The following is a 19,909-nucleotide window of genomic DNA, read 5'->3' on the forward strand; positions in this document are numbered from 1 at the left end:
TTATTAGGTTGCTTCAAATTCCGGACATTTTTGCTTCGAATTCCGGACATTTGCTTGTGGCTGAATATTTGCATATTTTGTATAAAATTCAACCCAACGACACTAAATTTCATGATTTTAAACAGTTTACTAAACGTAATCACAAAAATCTTCAGTCGAGAAGATCACTGAAGGTGCAAAGAAATCAAAGGAAATTTTCACTTAATTGCTCCACTCACCTCATGCTAGCGCCTGGATCCACAATACAATGTACCACCTGTAATTTGATCCATGGTATGTAATGCTGTTCATTAAACTCACCAAAAACGAAGATAACACACATTTTTCCTCTGTAATGTTCAAAATTAACTGAGCATTGGTTATCTAGATCCCAATAATCTGGATTAAGTTCAGTTTTCATTTGATTCTCGTATGCGTCCGGATTTCGAGTCAGTCCAATAATTTGCTCTCAAATCGGGACATCGAGAATTTATCTGAATAATCGTTAATTAGAGCACTTTAAAGCTATTTTCACTTAACAGCAATTGGGCACAATGGTTAATTTTTCATTTGAAACATGTTCTAACACCAAACACTGTTTTAAATTTGAAATAACACGTATCTTTCTTTAACGGCAACTGTAGGGTTCAGTTCAACGAACACTAAAAAGTGTAGAGTATTGATACGCATTTTTTTTTAGTTTTGTTTTTAATATATTTCAGCCTACTGCGATACATTAACTTCTAAAACGTACAATTAAACTTAAAAAATTGTTTTGTACATAAAAATTACATAAAACTTTGAATTTATATTGTTAAAAATGTAAAAATAGCCGCAGTGTCCGGCTTTCGAAGCGTCCGGCAATTCGAAGCAAAGCGGTACTGTACTGGGAGAGCCACGTGATTTTCGCGAAAATTCAAGCCTACTACTATTACCATTCCCAGCACTGGATGGCACACCAACTAAATAAATAATAACGTATGATCCAAAGCTGGTACTAGGTTACTAGAGCCAGGGAATCTATCCGAGGATCCTGGATCATGAAGACTTGCTTACTGTACCTACTTCTGACGGTGTATGGACGACATCATCCAATTCACTTTGAGTTTTAACGGAAATGATTTTTTTTAAACTCGATTGGAATTTAATTAATTCCAGTGTTCTCATCAGAATCCTAAAGATTTTTACAATCTCAAAAAATCCTATAGTAATCCCAAAGGTTTAAACTAGGACTTTCAGCGGAATGCTAAACATGAACATTAAATTTGTTTTCGCAATTTCTCACCGTAATAGGCTGTTTTTCATCACGCCAATCTGTCATGAAACGGCCTACTTTTCTGCATTGAAGTATGCAGTGCGGGAATAGACATTACATAACTGAAACCAGTACTGTAATGATTCATTACGCAACGCTTTTCATTACGCAACTGTTATGAGTTGTGTAGTGAATCATAACACAACTTTTTTACAGAAATTGTAAAACAATGGTGAATGCATTCCGATATAATTTCTGACACCCTCTCTTTTTGGCGTAACGTTCTCAGCTTGAAGAGCTTGTTTTAATGAGTACTTCCACAGTGTCTAACTTAGAGCTTATATTTACTTGAATTTGATCAGAAAACTTAAATTTATGTACACGTTTCAACGAAGTGTCACAAACTTGAGTATGATTTGCACAAAATCGAGCTCTCCTGACCCAACACATCAGGCGTGAAATTTTAACACATGTTGAAATATCTGTTCTTGGGACGATTTCATTCTATTTTTTGCAAAATATTTAATACATAAAGAACCTTTGCAAATTAAAATCTTTGTGCGTCGTGAAGTTTAAGAAAATTAAACAGAAATCAGCACAAAACCGTTTTTCAGCATGTGTGAAAAAGCACACATGGTGTGTTGGTCCTGAAAAGCCCAATTTTGTGTGACTTTATTTTAAAGAGTATGCTCCAAAGTGTGGGATTGCGACAAAACTACGATTTTTTACTGATATAAAAAATAAAACATTTTTACTGTAATATATCCATACGAATAGTTTTCTGACAATTTTTCAGTAAGTTTTAATGTCTTTCTAATTTCAAATTATTCGAAACTTTGCATATAAGAGGAGATTGAACTTCAATGGCAGATCAACATGGGAATTTTATGCAAATAGGCTTAGTAGACGTACAAACACGATTTTATTTAAGATGAATATGTCGGAATCGAAACATGGCTGTTACAATGGTCAGCTTGTCCCCCTACTCACGATTTCAAAGGTACTAATCTGCAGAAATATTGAACGAACAACGTATTATACAACAGTATTGATACATTATTGAAGTTGGATTCCAAGTTTCACCTTAATGCAAAAAGACCGGAAAATTGTGGTGAGTGGAATGTAAATGACAGCGCTTTGTCATTTCTTTATTTTTCAGATTATTATTCATTATTATTGTATCTTTTTCCCGAACCGTCTTCTGAATCATTCAGATTATTTTGTGTTGTGACCAATTTGACCTCCTGAATTATTCATCCACCAATTTCATCAGAGGATCAAAACTTGTTTTATATTTCGCGAAGCAGTTTGATTCACTCTATTCGTTAGTACATATTTATAATTTCTTGCTTTCAGCATAGGTTTATACAATTGTACTCAAAGCTGTTTTAATGTTTAACAATACATTTGTACGATTACCTACCTATAGCAACTCGTGGTCTGTTATACGAAGGGAACCCAATCGATGCGCAAACTCGTGTTTCTCACATATTTTGTAAGATATCACAAGTCACTTCATCATCACTGACTGTGCATATGTTTCCTATTTACCAATCAACCACCCTCGCTTGTTGTTGCATTCACATTACACAACCATATTTGTCACTATCCTACGGTAGTTCCATTATAGGAGATGTCATCGCGTCGTCACGGACATATAAGAACGCTATTGAAAACAATAATCACAATATATCCACCGCCTGCCGGCAAATGAAAACTGATGACACCATGACACAGTTTTTAAAAGTCGTAATTACAGTTGGTCAATTGTGTTCAGATTTCACTGCGGGGGGAAATTTTCGGCGCGACAACGACCAACCACAATATCAATCTTCGAAACACATCAAATTTAACCACACATATCAAAGCCCCCCTTAAGCTGGTTGGTTGATCGTTGCTTCTGATACGATGATCGCGAACGTACTAATAGACGTAAGCCATAGTTCAACGCCGGGTCCAATACTTTTCCGCACTGGTGAAGTTTGGTACAGGCTAAATCTGAATGCCTTAATAATTTCTAGGATGTACAGTTTATGCGAAAAAATAATAATATATCATATTTGTTGTATTTGACTCTGATGGTCGTCTTGGCCCATACGAGTGGCACACCTGCCCCGTACCTCGTTAAAAAACCTCAGAACCTGGAGAAGCCTGAAAGTATTTCAGAAGGAATTCTCGACGAATCCCATAAGAAATCCCTCGAGAACCTGTGGAATAGTCGTTTTTAAGTCTGTGAAGGACTCAACCAAATTTTTACACTGCACTTATGGTGAAACACCTTAGAGCCCAGAACATCGAAGGCACAAATTTCACAAATCAAGTATCAAACTACAGTGATATATTATTTCATATTTGAACAAAAGCAAAAAGCTTTAAATAGGAAGATTGGTTTCGATGATGCAATACCTCTTAAGTTTAGCGTCATTGAAGTCGTGTGTATTGACACAAGTCGGCCATTTATTTTTATTTATTTAATTTATTTACTTATTTCGTCAATCATTTGTAGACTACATAGTTACATAGTTTCTTATATTCTAAGATTTCCTAGTGAGTTAAAATATGATTTCAATTTGGTCCGGGGCATACTTAGATCAATCATTTCACAGTGCTCATTATAAACAGACATCATTTGGTTTAGAGGACTAAATTTAGGGTAGTTTGTACGATAACGAACTAAAGTAAACAAATTTCTGTGACGCAATTGTCGATTAGGAGCATAAAAGTTTAATTTGGATAATAGCTCAGTTGAGTCAATACGTTGTGAAACGATACCGTTAACAAATGCGACCATGGCATATTCCCGTCGCTGTCTGAATGTTTATCAACATGCATCGTGCTTTATATGACGGAAGAGGAAATACAGTCCATCCTAATTTGCGGAATGTGTATAGTAAAAACTGCTTTTGAATCGACTATATTCGTTCTTCATGTGACTTCAAATATGGGGACCGGACAACACTACAATACTCTAATATGGATCTCACATAAGCAACATAAAGGGTTTTGATCGTATAAGGGTCTTGAAAATGATATCCAAAACGTTTTATGAAGTTAAGCATATTGCCCGCTTTATGAGTTATTGTGTTGTAATGTTCAACGAACGTTAATGAATCCAAAATTACTCCTAGATCTCTAATTTTATCACATTTTTTAACATGTTGGTTTCCTAACCTTATTATTAAATTCGGAGTGTTTCGATTTCTGCTATAAGTTATTAGATTACATTTTTCAACATTCAACTTCAATAAACTTTTAAAACACCAGGTATTAAATAGAAGTATTTAATTATGAAATGTTTCATAATCGTCATCTTTCATGATTTCTAAAAACAATTTCATATCATCCGCATATATAAGAATCCGTAGTTTTTTAAGAATAAAAGATACGTCGTTAACATATAAAATAAAAAGGAGAGGTCCTAAGTGGGAGCCTTGAGGAACACCTGATGTGACTTGAATTAGTTTGGATTTTTTGTCATTAAATCTTACTATTTGCTGCCGGTCAGTAAGATATGATTCAATTTATTTGAGAAGCTTTTTCTCGATACCTATTTTACTCAGTTTGAAAATTAACATTGAAATGTCAAGTCTATCAAATGCTTTACTGAAATCAGTGTAGAGAGCCTCTACGTGGTTACCTTTATCCATTGCCATTAGGGAATAATCAACAAACTCCAGGAGGTTTGTAGTAGTTGAACGGCCTTTAAAGAAGCCATGTTGTGAATTAGTTATTCTGTGTTTAATTTGACCAAAAATAAATTTGTTAATAATTGATTCGAACAGTTTTGGAAAGCATGAAATGATGGCAATCCCACGATAGTTCCTGATATCAGATTTTTTGCCTGATTTGTAAATAGGTACCAAGAAAGACTTTTTCCATTTCTTTGGAAATTCACCAGATTCAAGTGACATATTGAAGAGCCAGAATAGTGGAGTTGTAAGTTCTACCGCTAATTTTTTTATAAATACTGGTGGGATTCCATCTGGTCCTGATCCTTTTGTAGCATCTAAATTATTCAAACCTGTCGTCTTGAACATCAATTTGATTTACTCCAACATTCCTTGAAATCTCTGGAAGGTATGAAAAATATCCAAAATCACGATCATTATCAGAGAAGTTCGTGTAAGTTTCTTGAAAAAAAAAAGTTGCAAAAAGGTTACAAATATCTTCTGAGTTATTTCCTTCTTTGTCGTCTAATGTCATTTTTGATGGGAAATTGTTTGAATTACTCTTTGATTTGACATAGTTGAAGAAATTCTTTGGACATGACTTGACTTCATTTTCGGTTTTTATGTTATACACCCGATTCTGTTTTTGCACGGGGGATGCGTACCGTGCAAAAAAAGTTTTCAGTTCAAAATTTCAAAAACCGTGTAAAAAAGTAACACCAGTTCTCGACGTTTCATGCAAAAATAAGGTTTTGGCGTAAAAAATGTATGGAAACTTTTTTTGCACGGCCGTGTTAAAAAAAATCCGTGCAAAAACAGAATCGGGTGTAATCTGTAAGTGCATTAGAAATAGTAAATTTTAGTTGATCACACATACTCAGATACTTTTCTAAATTTGATTGACTATTATGTGCTTTGTAGGTTTTGTGTGCTTTTTGTTTCCTATTTTTCAAATTTATGATTTGCTTATTGAACCAGACTGGATTTTTTAAGCCAAAACCTCGTCTTTTACGTTTGAGTGGAACTTCCTCCTGAATTACTTCCGACAATGTTTTGTAGAAGTTTTGTACGGCACTTTCAATATTTACTTCTTCTTTCAGATTGGATTGCTAGTTTACTCTATTTATTTTATACCTGATATTGTCATAATTAGCCATATTGTAATCAAAAACATACTCATAACTGCAGTCGTTGGGATTAAGGTTACTGTGTACAAATATGGAATATTCGATCGCTGTGTGGAACGCTTCATGTTTCCATAACGGAGAAACAGATTCCACAACACAAAAATCCTCACATATATTCGTTAGAAGTAAATCTAAGAAACAATTCTGTTGGTTTTTTCCATGACTAATTTGGTTGAGTCCTAGAAATGCAATTTTCTCAAATATAAATTGTAATGTTTCATTTTCACCAACAACTGCTCTCATTATCATAATCTGGAATAAAATCTACATTTCATTGATTGAAGTCACCATAAATATGAATTTTATATTCAGGAGGAAAGTATGAAACGGTTTCTTCGGCTGCTTTAAAGAACACTTCATACGTCGACTTAGTAGCTCGATCAGGAGGAAAGTAAACTGATGCGAATATATAAGTCTCTGGTGATGGAATGAGCTCAGAATTGAATTTTGAGGAAATTACGACTAGAACTCCACCACCTGACTTCCTTTGGGTTGAAAATAAATCCCGATCATTCCTAAATACATTATAATTGCTACCAAAAATTTATTCGTTATTAATGCTATCGTTCCAACTTGTTTCAGTGTCCAAAATAACTGAAAACAAGGAGCTCAATATATTTTTACTAATTATACTCATTTTTGATGCGCTACTCATGCGATTGAAATTCTGGCAATATACCAGAATTTCAGTAGAACGATTTTCTGAAGAAATTTATGGTAGTTCGTCATTCTTAAAACTATTTTCTATATCTATTGAAACGTTACCAGCTTCGTCATGGTCTGCCTCTGTAGAGTGCGTCAGGTCGGACGAAAACACGAATGTTCACAGGAACACGACGAACAATGCTGAGAAAAAGAGTTTCTCAGAGCGGGCCCGAGAGTCCAATTTGGGGAAGAAGAGGAGCTTGTTTGAGGAAACTGGTGATCCACCGGGTACGGGTTTAGTGTTTCTCCTCGTTGAAACTTGATACCTCGTTGATTTGCAGTAGAGTGACCAGAGAATTTTACCTTCGCTACTGCCAAAAGATCCTTATCCGGGGGAAGAAAGCTAGTTGCTGCTTGTTGACTATTGCATTTGTTGTTATTGTTGTAGTTGTGATAGCTACATGTGGGTTTGCTGCTGTGACGGCCATCTTTGGATTCCCAGATGTTTCATGTGAACTTATCTCTAATAAATTTTTGATGCGCAATTTATTTCATATCAATATATTATTTAGCATACATTTGTTTTGATCACTTCAGGTATGTTTTGATTAACCATTATTTCTGTACTAACGGTAGAAAAATATGATATGACTTTATCCTTTTTCTTTCTAGAATTACGTTCCAACTGGCACAGAGCCTACTTCTCAGCTTATGAGCACTTTCACAATTATAAACTGAGAGCTTTCTTTATTGTGTGCCAGGTACGAAGCTACATTATGCCTTGGGAAGTCGAGAAAATTTGCTTTACGAAAAGCTGGTGGGATTCAAATCCAAAACTCTCAGCATAGTCGTGCTAAATAGCTGCGCGTGTACTGAGCCCCATCATAATCAGTGAATTAATTTTCATATTTGGTTTTTAAACTATTTTCACTACGTGTTCAGATTGTATAAGTCCATTTGTCAAAGTGATGCGCACAGATTTAACGCTTCCACCTATAATTCTTAATATACTTCACCCACGCATACCGTACACATTTACAGTGCTCCACGTGCACGTTCTCTTCAAGTTCAACGTTGAAACCATCATCGAACACCCCTTTTTGCCATCCCATTCCCTCAAATCGCGCGCATTGGAGTCTCTCCAACGCTGCAGACAAGTTCAATTGAATCAATCGACCACCACAATTAATTCCGTGGTTGAAGCTCTATGCCGGATTGGACGGCGGAATCGAACACTATTTGGTGTGTGAATTCACATGCCCATAAAATAATAATCTCCATCAAACATATACCTAGAGGTAGACATACAAAACGTAATGATACCACAAAATTTGGCAGCACCAATCACGCTGCGCTATAACTGCGGCGATGAATGCGCTGAAATCAATGGATAAATGGATGATTGTCAATATCACTGATATATGTGTGGGAGATACATGTAGTGCTTCGGTTTTAAAACGCTGATGAATCAGTATAACATTCAATATTTTAACTGGGAAAACATATACGACCAGATCAACGCAGTTCAATAATGGACATGGACCCGCCACATAACCCAAAAAGGTGCTAGACATGAACGATATTTCATTATTAACATCGTTATCTTCGAAAACTCAAAGATAACTTTTTTACAAATCTAAAACTAACAAAATGAGAATTTGTGCAAATATTACACTGTAGTTATTATGGCGTACTTAATGAGCTGTTTAGACACTCCTTCTACTTTTTTCTGGCGACACGTCCCAACTCGGACAGAGCCTACTCCTCAGCCAGCTAAGGGGCCGTCCATAAATGACGTAGCATTTTTTCACTGATTTTGTACACCCCCCTCCCCCCTCGTAGCATTTCGTCACAAATGCTGATACTCCCCTTTGAAAAATACGTAGCATATCAAGGAATTCAGAAGTTCAATACAAAATTTGATATTAATTACTGACTAAAATGTAAGGATAATCTAATCTAACAGTTTGATATACAGTAGCGCTCAAAAGTAATTTGGAAAACCAGTTTCAAATAAACATATTTCCTGTTACATAATTTTGGTGTCCAGTTTCATATAGGCACAATGACAAACATGTTTACTATAGAAAATGTGAAAACAAAAAAAACAGGATTGGATTGATGAAGCTCGTTCTGTTGAGTTAGGGTACAATATATTTTTTAGTTTATTGAACAGAAATTTTGTTATTAGAGGATTGTTTTTTTTTATTCTTTGTTAGGAAATAGATTTCAATGAAAATGAACAATGAAGCGTCCTGTATTTTGCCTAGCTTCTCTACTAGAAAAGGGTTGGCTCAAAGCTTTGAGCTTTGCTACCAACACAGGCAAAATACAGGAGGCTTCAATGTGCTCATATACTGACGGCAATCAACCGAACGGTTCTATCGATCGATGACTGATATTGGGAATTAACACGCAGTCAGAGATGGTTTGTCTCTATCATGTGTGCTCTTCCCCCCCGTCACCATATGATCTTGTTAGAACTGCATTTCTTATTAGCCAAATTTTTCATACATAGGAGAAGGTATCGACCGTGATTGTTTTATTTTATTGCTTTATGGCTATAGCGGTCATGCGACTCAAAGCTAAAGGGAGTCTATAGAAGCAAATGATGGAAACGAATAGGTGCATAGGCGTCGCAAGGGAGCGACAAGATTGAAAATCTTCTTTATAGTTCAAATTCAAATCCATTTAGCACTTAGTGGCCAAATATAGAAATGATTGCACTTGAAATATTTAGAATGTTTTGAAAATTTTAGCGATTATTATGCAAATCAATAATCTCTATTAATATTTCAACTGAACTTCATTATCGTTCCTCATACTAAAACAAACTTACACAACCTAAAATGAAACAGTTAAATAATAAAAAAATCTTCAAATTACCGAAATATCAATCAAATTGAACGATAGAGCAATTTCGATAACACTCGTATCTGTTGTCCTCATTAATATTCGGGCTATTCCATCAAGAGCCAAAACAAATCGATAAGTTGATTGAGTGGAGATCTCCTGCAACATTGAATGAATAATACATGGAATAAATATCTTGGTAATAAATCTTCGAGCTGTTTAGTAGAATATCTATAAGTAGATGAAAAAAACCGAATTTAGTACTATACCATTTAATTCCACTACAGTTTGTATCCTTTGACAGATACGCGTATTTCGACCTCAACTGTAAGGCCGTCTTCAGTGTCGTGTACTAGACTCGACTTGAAGAAAACCATCGTATGCACACATTATATATTAACACTAAGTATAAACGTATTTACCTTCTTCTTCTTCTTTCTGGCGTTACGTCCCCACTGGGACAAAGCCTGCTTCTCAGCTTAGTGTTCTTATGAGCACTTCCACAGTTATTAACTGAGAGCTTTCTTTGCCGATTGACCATTTTTGCATGTGTATATCGTGTGGCAGGTACAATGATACTCTATGCCCTGGGATGTCGAGAAAATTTCCAATCCGAAAAGATCCTCGACCGGTGGGATTCGAACCCACGACCCTCAGCTTGGTCTTGCTGAATAGCTGCGCGTTTACCGCTACGGCTATCTGGGCCCCACATGGTTAAGAATAATATTTGTGTGATTTAAAAATAAAACCATGGCCAGTTTTACGCAAACCGATATTTTTCGGAACCTTTCCAAAGAATCTTAGTGCGTACACCGGCATTCAAATTTGAAAAGATTCTTGTTTCTAGGAAAATTATCAAATTTTATGAAACTTTACATCACACAAAAATATAAGCAACACAAAAATGTGTTTTAAACATAAATATTGTTCATTTTATAAAGTGGACACAAGGGCGCTTCAAAATTTAAAAAAGTTTGAAAATCCAATCTCCCATATCTTCCTTATCATCCATACCATTAAAATAGCGTTCTGTGAATTTTTCAGCTTTCTAGGTGGTCCAAAGACAAGTAGGTTTATATGTAAATTACTATGGTAAAATTTTGAAATATGTTACAAACACGTTAGTACTGGAATGTGAGTACAAAATTTTCATCCCATAGTAAAAACTCATTCTTCATACCACAATAAAGATATTAGCTGAAGAGAGAAATTCAATCTGACGGATAGAAGAGGAGATATTCTTGAGTTTGTTTGCTACTATTTAGCTTAACCCTCTAATACCCAAATTTTTATTTTCGATTTGAATATTATTTTTCGTTATCTAAAATCGTTCTAAACACGTTCTGGGCAATTATTTATTTTTATTCGCAAATTTTTGAATTTTGGTTTTTGATTTTTATAATTTTTATTTTTGAACATCCCTAACTTTTTTCATTTTTTGTGGTACTTTCAAATATATTACATTTTTAATTTTTTTTCGGAGCGTATTTTATTTTCCGTGTAACTAACGGAAAAACAGGTTTGAAATTATTTTGATACCACCTGGCTCTTCTTTTGTGATAGGTCGATCGTATAAAAATATAAAAGGTACGATTTTTTATATTACACGTTAAATTAACCCCGGGCATTTATAGGTTATATAAGAATACAATTTTTCAAACAATTTTTAAAAATACAAAAAAGTTTCAAAAGTCGTAAAAAACTTTTCTTATATGCGTGTTATGAGTTAAGGTTTAAGCCAAAAAAAAAAAATTTTTTGATTTCCGAGCTACGCAAAAATACACAAAATTCCAAAGTGTACCCCGTCTAAAGGCGGGGTTGGGTATTAGAGGGTTAATATGAGTTTTTAGCCCTGCAAACATCTACAAAATTCCCAAATAAAAATTGTTCAAAACTGTTTTTTTTTTCAGAAACATCCTTTATTAAGGTTTGAAGAATGAGTTTTCAATAGTGGATAATAAGTTTGTACTTATATTATAGTACTAGCGTATTTGGAGCATTTCTCAATATTTCTCCATAGTATTTTCCAAATGAACCTACTTTGTCTTTGGGCCACCTTTAAATCACCACCGAAAAAGCTTAAAATTTCAGGATGGTATAGAACATATGGGAGATTGATGGGAGTTTTTGATACCGTCTCCCAACATCCACGGACTATGCAAACATTATCAACATTACCGTTAAAAACCCGATTTTCGAAACGACCAATAACCGCTTTTTCCAAATCATTCATTGGCCCTAGCTTAAAATAGCCAATGATCGGATCGTTCTACTCTTGGCTTACAATAGAAAAAAATCGCAAACTGTAATTGATCTTAGCATGGTGAGAGGTCAGGGGGCCTTCCTTAGCCGAGTGGTTATATTCCGCGGCTACAAAGCAAAGCCATGCTGAAGGTGTCTGGGTTCAATTCCCGGTCGGTCCAGGATTTTTTCGTAATGGAAATTTCCTTGACTTCTTTGGGCATAAAGTATCATCGTACCTGCCACACGATATACGAATGCGAAAATGGCAACTTTGGCAAAGAAAGCTCTCAGTTCATACCTGTGGAAGTGTTCATAAGAACACTACGCTGAGAAGCAGGCTCTGTCCCAGTGAGGACGTTAATGCCAAGAAGAAGAAGAAGAAGAATGGTGAGAGGTCAATGACTCTATCTTACTCATTCGTTGAAATCTAACAGGGCGTAGCCTTGGGCCAAGTCATGCTAACAAAATTCAAGTTGGCCTATAAAAAAGGCTAATACCTTGTTGTAAATAAAAAATGGGCCAAGTATTCAAACTCATCGTTTTTTCCACATTTTTGACAGTTCTCTTAATAATTATTAACGATGGATGGTCACCAAATCACCCCCCTCCCCCTTTGCCCCACTTTTTGTATGAGTCCTCTGTAAATTTTGTAAGGCTTGTTACGCTTGGCTTGACCACCTTCCTACCTTACAGCGTGACATAATTTGTTCATTACCCATTTCTCCCGGTTTTTTCGGCACAGTTTCCAGAAATGTCCCGATTTTAGTTTTGCTGATTCTAAACTTTCAATTTTTTCTTCAAATTGAATGAAATAAAAACACACATCTAGAAGCGTATACCTCTATATTATTTACTCAATATTCAATCGGTTTGCTGAATTAAACGTTTATAAATCAACAATTAATACTTGTTTATAATTATGAATCGTGGTTTACGGCTAACCAGCCGAGTGGAACTTTAACAACTACCGAAAAGCTAAACATTACATATACTTTGCAATTGGATTAAAATGGACAAATTGATGTGAAGTTTTGCAAAAAAGTTACACGTCTTCTCAGTGAGAATCGAACTCATGATTCCCTGATCTCTAGTTAGGGCGCGTTACTCCTACGCCATGAGGGGACTCATGGACGCAGAAGTTAACCTGAATTCGATTTAGCTCAATAATCACGTGTCATAGGTCATAGGTTTGTCAATTTTGTCAGCCCTTCGATGAATTTTAGGCTGACAAAATGGGGAACCTGACAAAATCGGGTCATTTTGTTTTGTTCCTGTTTTTCAAATTATGACGTGTTACATGGTTACATGGACTTTTAAGAGGGCGATGGACATGGGCGTAGCCAGTTTTTTGTATCAGGGACTCCCCCCTCCCTTATATTGGTAATATCGATGTTTAACTTTTAATAAAAGGCATTTCCATTGCCCCCTCTGGCTACGCCCATGCGTGCATGACACCAAACATCATCATCATTTCTTATGTGAACGTGGTAAACATGACGATAACAATTTTATGACAAATTTAAAATAGGCTGACTAAATCGGGTCAAAAAGCTGACAAAATAGGGGGCAGACAAAATCGGGGGCTGACAAAATCGGATCAGTACTGTATTCACGTTCTGACGGTATGATTTGGTGAGAGTACCATAAATACAAAGCAATAATTCATAAAACTAACACGATCAGAGGAACGGACATGGCCGTTCCTCAGGATGTTTTTTAATGTCCTCCAAATTTTCAGTTGTCTACTGGTTCACGTCGTTCTTCCAGTAGGAGCTTAAATGAAGAAAATGACACACATACATATGGTTTATGGAGACATCATTTCCATATATATTTTAGCTTTATAACACTGATGGTAATGGCACTGTTTCTCTCCTTCAACAATCTGTATCAATAACTCTGCTCATTACCTAGAATGATCAGAGAATTCGTATAAAATAGAAAAATTAAAGTTTATCAATATCAATTTGCAATCAGAACTGCATATTTTTGACATTGCTTTTTCAACAAGAAAAGAAATCAACTTCAAAAGCACACTTAGATCAAACCATAAAAATTATATTGTAGGCAAGAAATGTCAGAAAGGGGTGATTCAAAGTTTATAGCAAGCCAGCGTAAAAACTGGATAAACTGCATCATTATAATTTTCAAATCATTCTAATGAAAGTTACTGACTTAAATTCGCAAATGCTGTATTGCAAAACATTCAAACAGAACGATTTTCTACAAAACATTCAAACAGAACGATTTTTTCCGTCTTTTCCCCGTGGATTGAAATTCTCGCGTTTTCCCGTTATTTCTCTGCTCGGTTGCCACTCTGCTGTTAACGTGTAGTAATAGTAAATCACATTGATTGATTTGAATACTGCGAAATATGAATTGAAAATGTGGTGAACAATAAGCACATCGAATATTCTCAGAATCAACGATCTGAAGAGCGGCCCTTTTCAATTGTTACGCGAGATATCTTTATTATTTATAAACAAGAACGTTATTAGTTTTCTGTGCAAAGTTCTACAATGTTATGAAATATAAGATTTGACAAAATGCTTCTGGATGAAGAACTAAAGTTTTTTGTTCAAAAACACGTTAGAAAAGCTGTTCTTCAAAGAAAAACATTACTTAACTTGAATAAAAAAAATCCTTACTTTTATGTACAAATGACATGTTCGTATACTGAACTATTGTTCTGAAGGCAGAAAATACCATTCTTCTACTCCCAACAAATAAGTAAAGTCAAAAGCGTGTTCAAAATTGGTTTAGATTACTAAAGAAACTATATTTGTATATTAGAGAGAGCTGAATCGTGAGTTTTAACCAGTGCTGGGAATGGTAATAGTAGTAGGCTTGAATTTTCGCGAAAATCACGTGGCTCTCTCAGTACAGTAGTTCAAAAACGTGAACCTCATCAAGTAGCCTATGTTGGGTGCACGAATTTTCTAAATCATGAGTGTCATTGAAGGCTCTAAATGCGGGAAATGCAGCGGGAAATAGAACATTTTTCTACAGTAATTCTGGGTTGCCCTTAGCAACGGGTGTTTTGCTATTTTCAAGGCATTTTGCCTACAGCAGCGATGGGCGTGAGTTTCACTGGCTTTGCTGACTGTGATTGGGCTTTGCTTGGCTACTGTAGAGTGAATTTCAGATTTTTTCCCAACCCTGGTTTTAACCCCATTCTAAAGTGTAAATTTCACCCTTTATGGTCGTTTTATTAAAAAATTTCATACTTAAAAAACACGTAATAAATTTCATATTAACCGATCTACGACAATTTGTGAACGTTTTTCTCCAAATATTTCAATTGGTTATTTCATTTCCTTACAGTAGTGTTGCCAATTTTTATGATTTGTATTGAGCTTCAAGGGGTCTTCTGAATATAAAGCAATTTTCTTTATTGAGCTATAGGTGGAGACTAAATAATCAACACTATGAAGGCGCAAGTTATTTTTCATGTAAAGACTATATTAGTACTTCCATCATGACGTACTTTAAATCTAAAAATGCTATTCATTTCAGTTCCTCCAAATTAAAATTAGTTTTCTCTAAAAAAATATGGTAAAAATTGTAATTATGATATCTGAAAAAATGTTGCTCCAAGAACAACTGATTTTTTAAGAGGCTTCTTATTCATGGTGCTTTTGAAGAACAAGCCGTTTTTTGAAATAAAATATAAAGGTTATCGAATTATTCAGCCATTTTCTAATATTCATTGATTTTGATAACCTTCAAAAATCGACCGTTCTAAACGTTGTTCCTTATTCGCGTGAAATTCAATTAGATTGGAGGCTTTTTTATTATCACAACATCGTACAATATTTGTCGAACGATGTACAGAAAACCGATTTCGATTTCATTGATAAATTAAGAACATATAGCATGCACAACGAGTAAACTTTATAAAATGAACAGTCCCCAACCTCTGGAATACCCCCGGTATTCAGTGGTCAATGGTCAAGGAGTTACTTGAAACGACACCAAATTTGCCGTCGAATGCTTCCAGATGCATCTAATTTCACTAATTTTCAAACAAAAGGTTTATGAACATTCGAATTAAGACAAAATTTTGCCTAACCCCCGTAGGCGTAAGTGCCACTGATGTTTTCAGCTCATTTTCATTATTTGAACAATGAATGATTTGAGATTTTTCCACACAGTTAGTTTAAGGTTAGAACATACGCCCTATTCGTATCAAATCACGGTATTTGCCGTCATACGCTGAATAATGTAGTTACCATGCAAACATGGACATAGTAACTATAACAGACTTTTCGTTTTAGCATTGTTTGTACCGATTTTCAGAAAAATCAATTCAATTTAATATCTTTCTTCTAAATTGGTCATTGGATACAATACCTTTTTAAGTTTATCGACTATTGACACACCAATTCTAGAATATTTTGGTTGTTAGAAACTTTAAAGTTGTGCATGCTTTAATATCAGTTAATCAGTATAGGGTACAGAACCAATTGGGCACTTCCATGATTCACTTTGGCATGGAGGTTTTTTCTCGGCCGAATTGTCTGAAAATTTGCAGTAAGAAACGTTTTTGTATATTGTGGCCAAATATGATCTCTGTAACTTTCAAAAAACCCCACTGCCCAAGTAAATCAAAAGTTCCAAAAATAGGATCCGGCTCCCTATGTAACTGTTTCATATAAAAATATAATACCGTTGCATATCAGCCTACTTTTAATCAAAAGAATGAAAAACATAAATGCCTATTTTTCTCTAACAGTTGCAATGCATTTTTTTTTTTAATTTCTTTATTAGCATCATTCCAAACATTACATTCATTTCTTATATCTAGGTCTTCTTCTTCTTTCTGGCGTTACGTCCCAACTGGGACAAAGGTTGCTTCTCAGATTAGTGTTCTTATGAGCACTTCCACAGTTATTAACTGAGAGCTTTCTTTGCTGATTGACCATTTTTGCATGTGTATATCGCGTGTGGCAGGTACGAAGATACTCTATGCCCTGGGAATCGAGAAAATTTCCTTATTCCCTCGACCAGCGGGATTCGAACCCACGACCCTCAGCATGGTCATGCTGAATAGCTGAGCGTTTACCGCTACGGCTATCTGGGCCCCTATATCTAGGAGTTCTGTGTTATTACAACACTATCATCCTAATTTGGTAAAACAAATTTAAGATTTAAATAACATTTTGTTAACAACATATCACATTTCATTTGCCGTAGCAGTTCAGATTTGTTACAGGTGAGTTGATTTCACCTGCTTATAAGAGAAAAAAAAAGTTTTTAATATACTTAACCTAACTTAACCTAAACATATAACGCATTAATCGTGGCAATAGAAGATTGTAACGATTTTTGCCTGAAATTATTAATTATTTTATTTGACATTTGTTCCAATGTTTCAACATTGGATATTCTATGTAACTCATTGGTACTATACCAGGGAGGAAGCTTCAGAATCATTTTCAAAATTTTATTTTGAATTCTCTGCAGAGCTTTCTTCCTGGTATTACAACAGCTAGTCCATATTGGTACAGCATACAACATGGCTGGCCTGAAAATTTGTTTGAATATCAAAAGCTTGTTCTTAAGACAAAGTTTTGATTTTCTATTAATAAGGGGATAGAGACATTTTACATATTTATTACATTTGGCTTGAATGCCCTCAATGTGATTTTTGAAATTTTAATTCTTATCTAGCATGAGCCCTAGATACTTAACTTCATCTGACCAATTTATTGGAATCCCTCTCATCGTGATAACATGTCTACTTGAAGGTTTCAAATAAAGAGCTTTTGGTTTATGTGGGAATATTATTAGTTGAGTTTTGGAAGCATTAGGAGAAACCTTCCATTTTTGCAAGTATGAAGAAAAAATATCCAAACTTTTTTGCAATCGACTACAGATGACACGCAAGCTTCGTCCTTTGGCGGAGAGGCCTGTGTCATCCGCAAACAAAGATTTTTGACATCCCTAAGGTAACTCAGGTAAGTCAGATGTGAAAATATTGTATAATATTGGTCCCAAAATGCTGCCTTGGGGAACACCAGCTCTTACAGGAAGTCTTTCAGATCTGGAGTTCTGATAATTAACCTGAAGTGTACGATTGTTACAGATAAACTTTGAATTATTCTAACAATGTATGTTGGAAAATTAAAGTTTTTTTAATTTTACAATCAAACCTTCATGCCAAACACTGTCGAATGCTTTTTCTATGTCTAGAAGAGCAAGACCAGTAGAATAGCCTTCAGATTTGTTGGAACGGATCAAATTTGTTACACGTAAAAGTTGATGAGTGGTCGAATGTCCATGGCGGAATCCGAACTGTTCATTGGCAAAAATTGAATTTTCGTTGATGTGGGCCATCATTCTGTTCAAAATAACCTTTTCAAAGCAAACTGATTGGACGATAACTAGAAGCTTCTGCAGGATTTTTGTCTGGTTTTAAAATTGGAACCACCTTAGCATTTTTCCATTTGTCAGGAAAATATGCTAATTGAAAACATTTGTTAAATATATCAACTAAAAATGATAAGCTACTTTCTGGAAGCTTCTTGATGAGGATGTAGAAAATTCCATCATCGCCAGGAGCTTTCATATTTTTGAATTTTTTAATAATAGTTCTCACTTCTTCCAAATCAGTCTCCCAGGCATTTTCGAAAACGTTCTCTTGATTGAGAATATTTTCGAAGTCCTGAGTAACTTGATTTTCAATTGGACTAGTAAGTCCTAAATTAAAATTGTGCGCACTTTCAAACTGCATAGCAAGTTTTTGAGATTTTTCACAATTTACTAACTAATTTGTTTTCCTCTTTCAATGCCGGTATTGGCTTCTGAGGTTTTTTCAAAATTTTTGATATTTTCCAAAAGGGCTTAGAGCTAGGGTCCAATTGAGAAATCTTATTTTCAAAATTTTTGTTTCTTAATTGAGCAAAACGTTTCTTGATTTCTTTCTGCAAATCCTGCCATATAATTTTCATAGCAGGATCACGAGTGCGTTGAAATTGCCTTCTCCTCACGTTTTTAAGACGGATCAAGAGTTTAAGATCATCGTCTATAATCACGGATTCAAATTTTACTTCACATTTTGGAATTGCAATGCTCCTGGCGTCAACAATGGAATTTGTTAAAGTTTCAAGAGCATTGTCAATATTGTTCCGTACGGAACGTGCGGAAAAAGCGCAAACGACAATTCGTTTACACACCCAATCCGAATGTAGCGAAACACTCACTGAATAGAGCCTCCAGCGTGACCCAGCCTAGCTACGTCACTGAGATCGCGAGTTACCTCGATTGATGTGAGTTCCACCCGTGAGTGCCCGTGAGAGATTCCCGCCATCATTGTCATCGTCAACGAGGTACTCACTGGCACTCACCACAACAGTAACGAAACGATGAGTGCAGACGCGTCGCGGATGTTCCACGCGCGTCTGGAACACGTGTATGGTGAGAGCGCGAACATTCTGGGATGCGTGCGCGTGCATATAAATACGCGACCGTTCCGCCAGTGAGATCAGTATCGTTTTAACCTTCGCGCGCGTGTAATCGAGTGAGTAATAGTAAAAGTGAATTAACAGTGCAAGTATAGAGTAAAAAGTGAAAGTGCAGAGTGTAATAAAGTAGTGTAGTGATATCAGTAGTGGTGTTATCCTTTCATTCCGAAATCCAACCCACGATATACAGTCCACCCCGACCCGACCGGAGTTGGTCACGGTGAACAGCGCCAATCATAGTGGTCCTTCGAACCGGATCCAGTGCCGCCCCCGCCTTTGGAAAGGATTCAACACCACCGCTACTCGACACGTTTGCGTGGCGCTTCAGCCAGAACGTGTACCGCCCAAGGATTTGATCAGTCACTACCGTCGCCGCCGCTTGTGAATTGCTGCATACCGACCACCTACCGCCTAGGGAGTACTCTGCACCGCCGTTTCGACCCGACACTCGCTACTAGTGATTCTTCCGACCAAAATTCGACATGTCGCAAGGACGCTCACCGAAGACCAAGTCGGCTGCTAAGTCAGCAGCTGAAACTCCCAAGCAGAAACATAATCGAGACGCTGAGCAACACGCTTCCAACTGGGAAATCACCGCCGATAACAAAACGC

At 35.8% G+C, this 19,909-nt stretch overlaps 1 protein-coding gene across 6 annotated transcripts in view; it reads right to left on the reverse strand.

The window, feature by feature from the left end:
• Positions 1-19,909, reverse strand: part of LOC5574475 — an 88,051-nt gene that overhangs the window by 36,936 nt on the left and 31,206 nt on the right. Inside the window, exons 1-2 of one of the 6 annotated variants that reach the window (XM_021843932.1) lie at positions 2,992-3,165; positions 2,658-2,900 (exon numbers count right to left, since the gene is read on the reverse strand). The exons of 4 other annotated variants lie outside the window; for them this stretch is intronic. The gene's annotated coding sequence lies outside the window, so the exon portion shown is untranslated. Of the gene's footprint in view, positions 1-2,657; positions 3,166-19,909 lie in introns of those variants that run through there. One more of the 6 variants, XM_021843931.1, reaches the window with a different exon arrangement.

The sequence above is a fragment of the Aedes aegypti genome, chromosome 2 (assembly GCF_002204515.2).
Source record: "Aedes aegypti strain LVP_AGWG chromosome 2, AaegL5.0 Primary Assembly, whole genome shotgun sequence".
NCBI classification, from domain to species: Eukaryota; Metazoa; Arthropoda; class Insecta; order Diptera; family Culicidae; genus Aedes; species Aedes aegypti.